The following is a 14,613-nucleotide window of genomic DNA, read 5'->3' on the forward strand; positions in this document are numbered from 1 at the left end:
AATATTTAACACGGTGATTCAAGAAAATGGTGAAGGTTTTCAACGCTTCAGCGTACCTCATTCACGCTGAAATAACAACGAAGTAGCACCTACGTAATGGGGACTTGTTTCCACTAGCGTTACATCTGCTGCAGGTGCAGTTTGCTCGACTAGCAATCCCTGAGAGTGCTGAGCGAGTGTTTGATTACGTTACGGTTGAACTTACGATGAATAAAGTATAGAGCGCCATTACGTCCACCGCAAATGTTGCCAGCTCAGTACCCATCAGCTTTACGACATTCTCGTAACTGGTCGTCTTTTACGTTATGCTCGTCTCGTGGCTTTAACGCATTACGAAGCTGTGTAACCAAGCGGCAGCGTAGTTGTTCATTTTTCCAGTAGAGTAGAAGTAGCTGCAGCGTATGATGGCTAAGAACAGCTCGTCAGCTCGAGCAAGTGGAAAATATTTCTGTTGGAGGGTTAAGGAAGAAGGAAAGGGTATGTACTACTGGGTGCTTCGAAAAGATTTAGCCACTTCCAAAACGCTGTGTCTTCTACATCAACGACGATGAAAACTTAAGGTGAATTTTTAATTTACGTGGTAGCCCAATTTTTTTATTGGCTTAAGATGTGCCTTAGAGAGCCTTTTTTGAGATTCACTTATATTAAGTACGTCATAAGTGTTAAAATCGCGATTTACTGCATGGGTGTCTGAAGCTTCCGAACACTCGAGTGCAACTGATGCAATATTAAAGGAGTTACCGATGGAATGGGGGTCCTGTTACTTGCCGGTAGCATCACAGAGGCCGTGAGTATCAACTAAAATACTATTCTCAATAACACTCCTGCTCGTAAAATGATTCGTATACGGGAAATAGTCTGAAAGAAATGGTTCAAATGGCTCTGAGCACTATGGGACTTAACTTCTGTGGTCATCAGTCCACTAGAACTTAGAACCCTAAGGACATCACACACATCCATGCCCGAGGCAGGATTCGAACCTGCGACCGTAGCAGCCCCGTGGTTCCAGACTCGCTACGGTCGCAGGTTCGAATCCTGCCTCGGGCATGGATGTGTGTGATATCCTTAGGTTAGTTAGGTTTAAGTAGTTCTAAGTTCTAGGGGACTGATGACCTTAGAAGTTAAGTCCCATAGTGCTCAGAGCCAGTGCTCCAGACTGAAGCGCCTAGAACCGCTCGGCCACTCCGGCCGGCAACAGTCTGTAAGCACGTGCTTCTCTCACATCTGCTTAACTTGTCATTATCTTGTTTTTTTTTTTATACAAAGTAAAACGTGAGTGCTTGAAAATGACACACGGACAGAAAAGGTTCGAAAATTAATCCCAATAGTACAGTAGCTTCGACTGGTAAGGGGGGGGGGGGAACTTAATCAACACAATTTCGTCGAAATGAGAGTGTTTCGACATGGGCGAGGAAAAAAAGACCAACAGTCCGGCGTTACCATTGCCGATTAAAGGTTTGTTCATTTTTAATATTAAAAAACGCAAGCTGAAACGTTAAGAACTTGCTTTGCGAAACAACATTTTTCACGTTAGCGGGAGCTATAACTCATGAAATAAATGCAATTGCATTATAACTTTAGAGTCGGCGTTTCTCCTACAGTAGTACGTATGATTTTAATTTCTATTTTTTTGTGCAGATTTTTATAACGACTTTTTTGTCGAAAACATTAAGTTTTATTTTATAGTGCCGTCGTCTTGTTGAAACCGATCTTGTAAGTATCCTTGTGTACTAGGTTAGACAATATTATCAGTGTCAAAGCAGCTTTTGAAATTTTGGACTAGGCTGAAAATTGTGGAGTTCAGAAGTCCAACCAACCATCTTTGTACTCCGCGAAGTCCTTTCATCGATGTCGTATAGTGTCCTCTAGGTGCAAGCTTTTTTACTGAAAAATACATGCTCCAGTCTAAAGTGTTAACAATAAAAGTCTAAAGTCTGTTTTGTAGTTTCTTGTTATTTTAATGGAAAATAAATCGTGCATACTGGCTGCAAAATCGATCGTCACCCTGGTCTATTCTCTTAAGCATATGGCTACAAAGTTTTTATTTTCAAAAGAACTACATGATTTCACGACTGCTTTTTTTGCATGCATACACATACAATGTTGGGCTACTCATTAGAATAAGGTTTAGGAATGAAATTTTTATTTACTTTTCTCGAATGTTCAATGTGGAATTGAATCTTGAATTGTTTGAAACAAAAACGTCGGCCCAAAATACTCCAGACGGACGTGAAGAATGGCTAATCATCGGCTGGCACGACGAGCAGACTTCTGTGGGCTATGCACAAAACCCTTACGAATGTTCGGTTGTAGCTTAATTGCATCTGCTGACACGGAGAATGCAAAACGCCATTCGTTGCTGTGTTACCGCCATTCCGACTCGACACACAATGTGTAATTAACGAGCGAGAGGGCTACGTAGTTTCACAAGGGAGACCCCTACCGGCAACCATAAGAGTCGACAATTTACAGCTGCTGTCAATATACTTCTATTTTTGATGCATAAATTAAAATCCTCCACAACTTTATATTTTCCATTATGTGGAAAATAATATCTTTTGAAGTAAAATGAATTTCTTTGAAACACCTTGCATCATAAATATTCTGCTACCTAATTTAGTCTGTGTAGAAAGTAATGCTTTAAAATTCTGAAAAAATACAAAACTCTTCATAACAGGGCCGCTGGGCGTAGACACACTTCTGACAACGTGTTTCCATGCCTGGCAGATGCCCTAAAGTTGTTTTCTTTTTCCTGAATGTCATTCAAATAGCGCGCCGAAGCTTCTTTGATCCATACTACAGTCTCATGACGTTGCCTTGTGATGGCTTTCTTCAAATGGGGAACAAGATAAAGGCCGTTGGGGCTACATCGGGGCTCGTTAGGGACAGGGTCAGCTTGGAACATTTATATGGTGTAGCTTCCAATTAGCGACAGATTTTCAACACTGTGATGTGATATGCGCCGTCTCTTAACCGCTGGTCTGATTTCAACACACGATGCAAACGTTGCACATTGTGCTCGTGCCTGATGCTTTTTAATTACAAAAACAAACAGAACGAGTGATGATTTCCATGTAAGCGACATTCTGCGTTATGGAGGAGGCGCTATATCTTATAACCTCAATGCAAAAAAGGCAGAAAATCACACATGTAAACGTCACCATTCATGTAAAGAAATACACTTGAAAATGATAATAAATTATCGAAAAGCGTTGTGCTAAGCATGAAAAAATAAGTAATTTCTGAGTTTACATTATTTTAAACGCTTTTTACTTAAAAAGATGTAATAGTCTTCACATAAAAAATTCGGAGGCATTAGTTTTCATCACGCCGCTTTAATGCTACTCTAATATAATCTGGCACGGAGACTCAAAGGCAACACAAAAAATAAGAGGCATTAGTTTTGCAACTCTCATAGTTGAATATAGGTGAGAAAATGACAACTCCAAGATAATTCTAAAGTCCATGAACCTTTTTAAAAAACCGGCAGAATTATATGGTCAAGAACAATGTAACAGATGATACAGTATGAGAAAGAAATATTCTCAAAGCTTTTAGCAGTTTTTAGAAATATTCTTTGTGTTACGACCAGACGGAATTGTAGTCGACCGGCCATAACTATGGTTGCTCTGATTGCTCTGGTAGAGGGCTCATCGAAATACACATATGAAATTATAGTTCGCTTTCATACTTGAATGATAAAGAGACTTACTTAACTTGGTACAATCCCTTGTCACAGGAGTTACTAAGAATCAGTTCAGGTACTAATTAACAATTTCTTCTCTTGGAGTACGCAGGGAGTTCGGTAAGTAATGCAACACTTTTTTCTGGGCCAATATCTCTTGAAACAATGCAGAACTTACTGTGGGACATCGTGGAATTTTGTCGCTTCAACACCTATAGTTTCAGGAAGTTCTCATTGGTAGCGTCGCTACTGACATCTTACGGTGGACAATAGCACGGTGAGTCGTAGGGCAAGGCGTCTGTCGCGCAGACCTGTCTGATCCCTCATGTGACGGCCAGCTGCATACAGCGTTTCCATGCTTGGTTCTAAAAATGGCTCTGAGCACCATGCGACTTAACCTCTGAGGTCATCAGTCACCTAGAGCTTAGAACTAATTAAACCTAACTAACCTAATGACACCACACACATCCATGCCCGAGGCAGGATTCGAACCTGTGACCGTAGCGGTCGCTCGGTTCCAGACTGTAGCGCCTAGAACCGCACGGCCACTCAGGCCGGCATGCTTGGCTCTATACTGACCTCTGTGCGAGGGCGTTGCTGTGTTGAGAGAGAGAGCGTGTCTTCTTTGTCTCTCTATACGTCGTTGCCGATTGCAGCGAGACATCGCTAATGTCCTTGATATCGTTGCGTGTTGCCGAATGCGGTGCGGCAGCACTATCTTTGGACGATACCACACTCCGTGTCCAGTCTTCGGCATACAGCAGACAGCTAATTGGTAGTCCAGATCTATCTATGCTCGACCCATAACATCAAGAGTGTCCATAAGAAGAGATGCTGCATTTAGGTGTCTCAAGTAGCTGAGGCACAGTGGTGGAGATGGAACATAAACGCTATCCTTGGTGTTGATCCACAAGAAAAAAACTGCAAGGCATCAGGTGTAACAACCGTGGCGGCCGTTCGTGGAGCGTCGGATCATCGTTTGCAACGCAGCCTATCCAGTAATGTAAAAACATCTTTCAGGTAACCTTGTACTCAAGTGCGGAAATGTCGAGGGGCACCATCTTCTTGAGAGATGAAATGCCTGCTATCAGATTCAAGTTGTGCCATGAGCTACAAGTTGCAGCATGTCGAGATAGGTGATACCATTGTTTCAGGGGAGGAGGGTCCATAGATTATCTTGTTGAACACGGCACAGAACATGTTAACTTCCTGGAAAGCCAGTCGTATTCGACAGTTGATGTGGATTCCCTGTTCCACATATGAGCGTGATGTGCAGGTCGACCTCCCCCATAGGTGACAAGTGGTAGCGTCACTGAAGATTAATTTGCTTGTACAGTCGTCATAATGCAGAACTGCAGACAGTACAATCTGTCATCATGGGCCGAGCGGTCTAGGCGCTGCAGTGATGGATTGTGCGGCTGATCCTGGCGGAGGTTCGAGTCCTCCCTCGGCATGGGTGTGTGTGTTTGTCCTTAGGATAATTTACGTTAAGTAGTGTGTAAGTTTAGGGACTGATGACCTTAGCAGTTAAGTCTCATAAGATTTCACATACATTTGAATATTTCTTTTGTCATCATGGTTTGTGGGTTGTAGGAGCTACAATTTGCATGACTTACATTTCAAAGACAGCAAAGGACCTGGAAGAGCAGATGAAGGGAATGGACAATGTCTTGAAAGGAGGATATAAGATGAATATCAACAAAAGCTAAACGAGGATAATGGAATGTAGTCGAATTAAGTCGGGTGATGCTGCGGGAATTAGATTAGGAAATGAGACACTTAAAGTACTAAATGAGTTTTGGTATTTGGGGAGCAAAATAACTGATGATGGTCGAAGTAGAGAGGATATAAAATGTAGACTGGCAATGGCAAGGAAAGCGTTTCTGAAGAAGAGAAATTTGTTAACTTCGAGTGTAGATTTAAGTGTCAGGAAGTCGTTTCTGAAAGTATTTGTATGGAGTGTAGCCATGTATGGAAGTGAAACGAGGACGATAAATAGTTTGAACAAGAAGAGAATAGAAGCTTTCGAAATGTGGTGCTACAGAAGGATGCTGAAGATTAGATGGGTAGATCACATAACTAATGAGGAGGTATTTAATAGAATTGGAGAGAAGAGAAATTTGTGGTACAACTTGACTAGAAGAAGGAATCTGTTGATAGGACATGTTCTGAGGCTTCAAGGGATCACCAGTTTAGTATTTCATGGCAGCGTCGAGGGTAAAAATCGTAGAGGGAGACCAAGAGGTGAATACAATAAACAGATTCATAAGAATGTAGGTTGCAGTAGGTACTGGGAGATGAAGAAGCTTGCACAGAATAGAGTAGCATGGAGAGCTGCATCAAACCAGTCTCTGGACTGAAGACCAAACACACACACACACACACACACACACACACACACACACACAGCTTTCAATGGCTTACGAAACATTCTCCACAGTACAGGCTGAGGGATTGCCAGTTCTGCACTGTCTCGATAGACAGACCTTGTGAAGCTTCGCGACACCACATCCCTCAGTTGGTTCACTGCCTGTTCTAAGAAGCCCAGGAGGTCCGGGCGTTTTGCGTCGCACTGTTAATATACTCCTCAAATTTTTTTGTACTACTTCACTGCGCTGTTGTAAATAAACTTATCGGTGGTGTCCTCTTAAGCTTGCTTCGGAAAATCGCTTTGCCCATTTACTACAGATTGGCAACAGGCAAATTCTAACACACAACATGCTTTCGCTGCCTGGTTGGCCGCCATTGTCAGCAACTGCGGTCGGTGACACTCCTGTTTTATGTTTCCCAAACTAACCTGCGGGCTACACGTTCAAAAAACCTTTGAGACTTTGTCTTTTGTGTACTATATCATTTGTTACGTTATGTTTCTCCACTTACCGACTTTTTAAAATGTTTCATGCAGTTTGTAATTACCAGTTTTAGAATTGCTACTTCCAGTTCTACTAGTGTGTGAGATCGAAAGAAAGACTTAACTCAAATTTTTTCATCACTGTAGAAAGAATCGTAGTGATTCTTGTGGCTGAAATCATCTGCGTGACTATTCTCTCGTGAACACCTCTGCTGTGCTCATTAGAAGACGCTGGTCGCTAGGGCGCCTTTGTCAGGCGTCTATGACAGCTGGCACCAGAGTAATCTGCGAGCTTATTCAACAGGCTGCGAGTTTTGCTTTTAAGGCGACGCAGACATAAGAAAGCGGGCGCCGGGAACAAAGGCCGTCGTTTACTCCGCCAGCCGGCAGAAGAAGTGCTCGCCGCGGTTCGTCCGTCTGCCGATAGAGATCGGTTTCAAACTCCTGCGTCTGACACAGCCAGAACTAGTCTAGCTCTGCATAAACTGCGAGCGGATTGATTAAAGAAACGAAAACTTACGTATCAGATCCAGGAGTTGTTGCCGGAACTACAGCTTTCTGTCTTAGTTCCTTCGAACTGTGTAGAAAGCTTAGGAACTTAGCTCAGTGTTTTAAAAACAAGGGGGTGCTTGGTCAAATCGGTGACGTCGGCATCGATCTCACAAGATTGTGACTAATAAATAAAAATATTTATGGAGGCACATCGCGATATTTTTCAGTTCAACGTAAAGCACAGAATTAAGGAAGAAAGCTTAGTGTTTTACTGTGCCATCCACATCAGTGTCATTAGAGACGAAGCGCAGGCTAGGATTAAGGAAGGATGGCGATGTTAATATGCCTTGCTGTTTATCTCCAGCGATTTAGGGAAATCACGGATAACGTAAATTTGGATGGCCAGACGGGGATCTGAAATGTTGTCCTCCCGAATACGAGTCCAGTGTGCTAACAACTGTGCTGTTTGCTGAGTCGTAGGGGATTATCATTTCACCTTTTTCCCAGGGTTAAATAGTTCTTAAGCGGAAGTTTGAATGGAACAGCACAAACTATATGATGCTTAGTCAGGTAGTAGATTTTATCTATACCATTCAAATTCCGAATTATACAATGTGATTCAGCAGCCCCTACCGGTGTCGTCTTATGCAACCCGCAATTCTACATATGACCTTCAAAAATCACGTACGGATATTTCATACTCTCGCTCGTTACGTGCATACTGTTAGTCCTACAGTAAAAATACAGGAGTTCTTGTGGTAGTGTATTCCACACTGCCACCAGCACTGCTAGATGGTCCGTTGGACATGTGGAGGTGCTGCAATACGTCTCCCCAAAGTATCCTTGAGGTGCTGGATTGGATTTAAGAACGGGTTACTGGCAGGCCAGTCCCTTCTCCGAATATCCTCTCATTCGAAGACTTTCTCCACATGCACTGTTTTTTGCGGTCGCACATTGTCATCCGCATCAGGGTTGAAAGGAAAACCTGAAATGACACACATGGGGAAGGAATACAGTATCACAATAACGATGAACTTTAAGTATATTGTGTTCAAATACCTGTTGGATAGTAGGCACACGCGAGATTATGCCTCCACACATCACAACATGGTGGTCCACCCAGACAATTATGTTTGACACTGTTCCTGGGTGTTACGTGTTCCCATATCTCGTCACATGAGAGTGCTTCGAGAATCACTACACAGACTAGATCTGCCCTCAACCAACAAGAGCAGACGATCCCACTCATCGCTAGTACAGTCTTGGCACCATCGGTAATGGTGTCATCGATGCACGGATGTCAACGAAACACAATTTACTGGTCGTCGGGCAAAGAGACAATCCTCAGCTAGCCGCCATGGCAGTGTGGGGCGTGAGAATGTGTGCTTTGCAGTCCTGTTATAAGTGGATGCAACTGCACATGCTGTCTCACTTGGATCCCGTCTTGCATGTTGCACAGTATAGCGGTTATCTGCTGCTGTGTGTGACCATGCTCCTTGGGGCAGCAGTGCCTGTGGTTCGGAACGCTTCCCATACACTTAAGACAATGCTATGAACACTACTGAACTCCTGGGCTACACTCGCCACGCGTCGTCCTTCTTCCAGTTTCAAGGTGATTCCTTCCGTAACCAGTGCCAGGACGAAAACAGGTGCATTTGGTGTTAAGTAGACACCCAGAGCAAACTGATGAGGCATTAAAATCTCTCTCTCTCTCTCTTTGGAGGTTAACTGAAGCAGTCGCTCACTTTCTTTCCTGCCACGACAGTCTAGTAATGCTTGTAATGATTAAATATTCCAACTTAGTCAGAAGTAAATAAAGTATGAAGAACATGGCACGAATGGAAACATCAAGACGTCACAAACAGCGCGCGGGTTGGAAAACAGGGCAGAAAAACCACCCGTAGTGGAGGGAGGACGTTGCGTCTGTAAATGGATGAGACGTTCGACAGCTGATGTCGCGGCCACGTCAGCACTGACGTTTCAGTTGTTCGGCATCTCCTCCACTTCTATTGTTCTCTGATGTACTTCGTTTTCTCTTTTAGGCTAAGGCATTGTGCAAGAGAATTAAACGTGTTGGCAACGGCAAAAGCATTGTCACGATATCTAAATATCATGGCATCTCTTCCACACGACTGCTTTTGTGAGTTTTGGGGATTCGTCTTGTTCTCTCGATGCGTTTATGGACTGTAAAACCCTAACCGAGAATGAGTCCCCGACTCTGCTGCTGTCAGTCGAGTTTCCATTTGCTGATATTCGGCTTTTCCTGCTGTCTTTTATTTCTGCTCGCGCTGGTGATTTCTTTGTTTTATACAATTTCTTTATCAGAAACACATCCTGCTACGACGTTTCTGTTAAGCTGTATTATCGACCGATTATTTTATGTCTTCTCACAAATTTCATGTAACTAAGGCTTCGTTCACACGTAATGTTTCTAGTTACCTATTGATTCTAGGTGACTACATCTCTACGATTTTGCGTTGTCTGCTTTATAACTGCTTAAAATTTCAACATTCTCCTTTACCTAATTTGTCAAAAGATGCGAACAATGTCAATAAGCACGTTCTGAGCAGTGATTTATCAAGCTTTTGCGACATTCCAAGAAAACATAAGGATACAAATAAACATACATTTGATAGAAACATGTAATTTTCTGTAGAAAACAACAAATGGATCGTTAATTCACTCCAGTTTTAGAAAAGTTCACAATAATCACAAACAAGGAAACTGAAGTCATGGGGCTTTACACTTAAATTTTTTGTCATTATTTTGTCATTTCCTTACGTTTTCTACTACAACGAATGTTTTGTACCACTAGTAAAAGTTTTCACTCTTATTGTGGATTTAGACACAAGCATTCCAAAACTAAATGAAATGTCTAAATCTGAGCGCAAACCCTGTTCACAATACAACAAAATTACTCCTACATTTTGCCCCAGTTTTTAAATTTTAAGTGTATCTTTCAGAGGTCTTTTTTCCATAAATATTTCATTTATGGTATCAGGGTTTTTAATTAGGTATTTAGTAAAATTTATTACTGTCGATTTTTTGTAGATCAGTTCATTCTGTTTCGCTCAGTGGTACTACAGTGTAATTTCACATAATACTAGATTTAGCGTGAGTCACAAAGTCTCTTTTGAAATCAGTTTTACCTCTTTTGTACGTACACTTCCCTACTACAATGGCATTATTGCAAGAAAATGTTAAGAAAAGGACCGCAGATCACCGCTTTTGGTTTTTGATAAACTTTATAACTGAGTCAAATATTATGCGTTCATTTTAAAACATGTTACAGCACTTCATTTATTAATACTCTGCAGCCGTATTTAATAACTTCTGCCAATACAATCGTATGCAGAAACATGTAATAACAAAATTTATGAAATGTGGAGGAACTTATTCTCCCCTATTACTTTAGGTTAGCAGTTACTTTTAGAACGGGAACTAAAAATTGCAAATTAAAGTTTGCCTGTATTACCGTAACAGGAAAAACAATTTTTACTTGACGAAATATAAACAATTTGTATGTAGCTTTTCGCTGGTAAACTATTAATTTACACACGAAAGGAAGCTTTCCAATTAGATATTGTTCGTATCTGTTTGTGCAAGCTTCAAATCTGGTAGTAGTCCGTCAGATTCTTCATCAGCTTTAATTCAAGTAAATAATCCGATACACAGGTTAAGTCAAGCTCATTGAAACATGGGCCTACAGAAAAACGTTCTCTTGTTTAATTCAGGGGTACGTAGACCTCAACAGTAAGCATACGTTTACATTCTTTATACTCTGACGTACATGGTAAGATAGGTGCAGGATCCACCTCATGTTTTATGAGAAAATAGTAGATTTATTGTAATGGGCTGGCATTAGACAGCTGTTAAATGTTAATAAACCTGAATGGTAACCACATATACAGATAATGATCTAGTGTCTATCTCTTTATACAAGATATCCTTATTAAAGCTATATTGACTGTTAAGCGACCATGAATGTTTCGAAAATATGAAAATGTTTTTCACACGCCGCTACCTGTCACAAAATTTTGTTCATATGTTCTTCACAGACTAATATGTGCTGTTGTAATCCCGTGAAGAAAAGTACAGATAATCTAATAAGATGTAATATTCGCTTCGTTTGTTGGTATGGTGTTCACATAATTCTTTAAAAGAATAATCTCTCACTTGATTCATATGAAATGGATGTCTTCCTGTGCAGAGTTCAGTTACCTCCATTAATATGACCATTTCGATCTTGTTAACCACTGTTCATAAACTTGCAAATGACTCTTAAAACGGATCATCACTAGCGTTTCTGCTGCGCTACAGAAAGAAGATGACCATTTCGATCTTGTTAACCACTGTTCATAAACTTGCAAATGACTCTTAAAACGGATCATCACTAGCGTTTCTGCTGCGCTACAGAAAGAAGATGACGGTCAAAATGAAGCTTGTTCGATTTAAATATCGATGTGTCGATCATGACGTTATGTGCCACTTGCAGTGTCTTCCAATATTGGTCGTCGAAATGTATTATAGTAAGTTTGAAAGTGACAATTTGATTTTGAAAACGACAATACAAAAATTATTTCATTATTGTCTTCGTAATGATAATAATATGAATTATATTATTATTATTTGTTACCTTTGCAAATCTATAAAATAATTTTTATAATCCCACATTACCATTTGTTGTTGGCTGTGTAGTATCCGTTTGAGGTATCTAAAGTCAAATGTCTAATGCTTTAGTACAGCTCACTAAACAGTTCACTGAAGTTTAGTGGCACATACAGAATGGATTTTCCTTGCGTTTATTGTGGACTAGAAATAACCGAGAATAAATGTCAGTAGCTGATTTATGTCTGGGGTTCGTAATTTCAGAGAGTGGTAACGTGGAACCTGTAGGAATAGTTCAGTGGTCCCCCTAATGTGATGAATGTAATAACCGTAAATAACAATGTAACGTCACACTCCGCATTACGAAATGGCGAGGACAGATACCTATACACTGTTGTGCAGCTGCCTCTACCGATGTCGTTTTAAGCGTCATGCAATATTATATTTGCCCTTCGTGAACCACGCACGAGTTATTCATATTCTCTCGCTCGCTATACAGAAACTACTGTATTAGTCCTACAGAAAAAATGAACAGGACCATTTTGTACTGAAGTATGTTTTCGCTGGAGACAATGATTTTCGAGTTATTCGAGGAAAACGTACAAAACTGACCTTCAAACGCACCTTCAGCTTCACGCGCATCACTCAGTAGTTAAGATTTCTGGTATGTTGTTCATAGCATTCCCTTCTAACATTGTGCAAAAAATTCCGACTACACGAATTATTCCCGATATTCGACCTATTCTGATCCCTATTGATTGGGCTGTTACGCCACTCATATAGTTGACTACTTCGTTAATGTTATTAATTTAAACGTGATCGTAAAGTTAATGAAAAGAAAACCACATTTATAAACGTTACATTGAAACCAATAACGTTGAAAATTCTGCCCAGACTTAACCGTTAATAGTACAGTAGTTTGATAGTCAGAAGGCCTGGTGCATACAACGATGTAACTCTTAATTTTATGCTGTTAAAATACAACAAAATTGTTAGGTAAAATTTGCACTTTTTTCGACTTTATAGTTTGTAAGTGCTCAACTAAGTCGATGCGTAATAAGAGCACTCGATGAAGGTCGACTGTGGGAAATAACTAGAGCAGTCGCAAATTCTTTTACAGTTGTAGAAGGAGTGTAATGAACTACATACTAAAAGCTGTGAGGATGGGGCGTGAGTCGTGCTTGGGTAGCTCAGATGGTAGAGCACTTGCCCGCGAAAGGCAAAGGTCCCGAGATCGAGTCTTGGTCCGGCACACAGGTTTAATCTGCCAGGAAGTTTCATATCAACGCACACTTCGCTGCAGCGCGAAAATCTCATTCTCGCCTTCGTACGTTTTTCGTGAAAAACTCGAAAAATATGGTTTCTAGCTAAAGCGTTTCACGGTACAAAATTTATTTACATTATATTTGTTACAAAAAGGTCCTGTTCATTTTTCTGTAAGGCTACCAGTTTGGGCTTAAGGAGTGAGAGAATTATAAAAATCTCGCATGCAGCCAGATATAACATTGAGGGTTGGGTGAAGCGATAGCGGTAGGGGCAGGTGACTCGCCCCGTATATGAGAATGCAGACTCCCGCGGCGATTTTAATAGATGAAATGTTCACGGGTTATCCAGACGAGTAGGAAGCTCGTCGAAACAATGCGACAACATGACGCCCTGGCTTGGCTGATAACCCAAAAAGTTTTCATCAATACATGTATATTGGGTGTACCAGAAATTTTGTGACAAACTTAGACAGGTTGGATATGTTGGCTTGAGGAACAAATCGAGGATAGCGACCCGTGTCTGGAAACGTCATTCAGCGACGCTACAGAGCGTCTACCACTGCGCCTACCACTAGACTTCCCCGTCGGCAGCAAACGTGACAGTCTACGCTGATGGACTGTGGGCGGAACCTCTAGCAGTATTGTTTGTTATCCAGTGATCGCTAGTGGGAGCTAGCTGTTGAATAGAAAGGCCCTGTCTCCTATGAATGTGCTGCTCTGTTCCCTTGGTGGATGACTGTTTTGTAGATGAGTTTCTATCTGCGGTTTATTTTCTCAGATACACGGAAAAACACTGGAGATTCTAGAGGGCTTCAGGCACCAAACTGTGGATGAAAATCCGTCTCTGAAACGGTCATCAACTGCAGCAACAGAGCATCACATTCATAGGAAACAGGGCCTTTCTACACAACACCTAATTCCCTCTTCTCCACTGCCGATTGTGGCATTCAGTCGCAATCACTGAAAAACAACATTGCGAGATGTCCCACCTACAGTGCTTCAGCGTACAGAAACACGTTTAGTACACTACTGGCGATTAAAAATGTTACACCACGAAGATGACGTTCTAAAGAGGCGAAATTTAACCGACAGGAAGAAGATGCTGTGATATGCAAATGATTAGCTTTTCAGACCATTCACACAAGGTTGGCGCCGGTGGCGACACCTACAACGTGCTGACATGAGGAAAGTTACCAACCGATTTCTCATACGCAAACAGCAGTTGACCAGCGTTGCCTGGTGAAACGTTGTTGTGATGCAACGCGTAAGGAGGAAAAATGCGTACCATGACGTTTCCGACTTTGATAAAGGTCGGATTGTAGCCTATCGCGATTGCGGTTTATCGTATAGCGACATTGCTGCTCGCGTTGGTCGAGATCCAATGACTGTTAGCAAATAATGCACGACCGCATGTTGCAGGTCCTGTACGGGCCTTTCTGGATACAGAAAATGTTCGGCTACTGCCCTGGTCAGCACTTTCTCCAGATCTCTCACCAATTGAAAGCGTCTGGTCAATTGTGGCCGAGCAACTGGCTCGTCACAATACGCCAGTCACTACTCTTGATGAACTGTGGTATCGTGTTGAAGCTACACGCGCAGCTGTACCTGTACACGCCATCCAAGCTCTGTTTGACTCAATGCCCAGGCGTATTAAGGCCGTTATTACGGCCAGACGTGGTTGTTCTGGGTACTGATTTCTCAGGATCTATCCA

At 41.7% G+C, this 14,613-nt stretch overlaps 1 protein-coding gene across 1 annotated transcript in view; it reads right to left on the reverse strand.

Moving 5' to 3' along the window:
* Positions 1 to 14,613, reverse strand: part of LOC124612930 (synaptic vesicular amine transporter) — a 796,314-nt gene that overhangs the window by 353,005 nt on the left and 428,696 nt on the right. The window lies entirely within an intron of this gene.

The sequence above is a fragment of the Schistocerca americana genome, chromosome 1, assembly GCF_021461395.2.
Source record: "Schistocerca americana isolate TAMUIC-IGC-003095 chromosome 1, iqSchAmer2.1, whole genome shotgun sequence".
In the NCBI taxonomy this organism is placed as follows: Eukaryota; Metazoa; Arthropoda; class Insecta; order Orthoptera; family Acrididae; genus Schistocerca; species Schistocerca americana.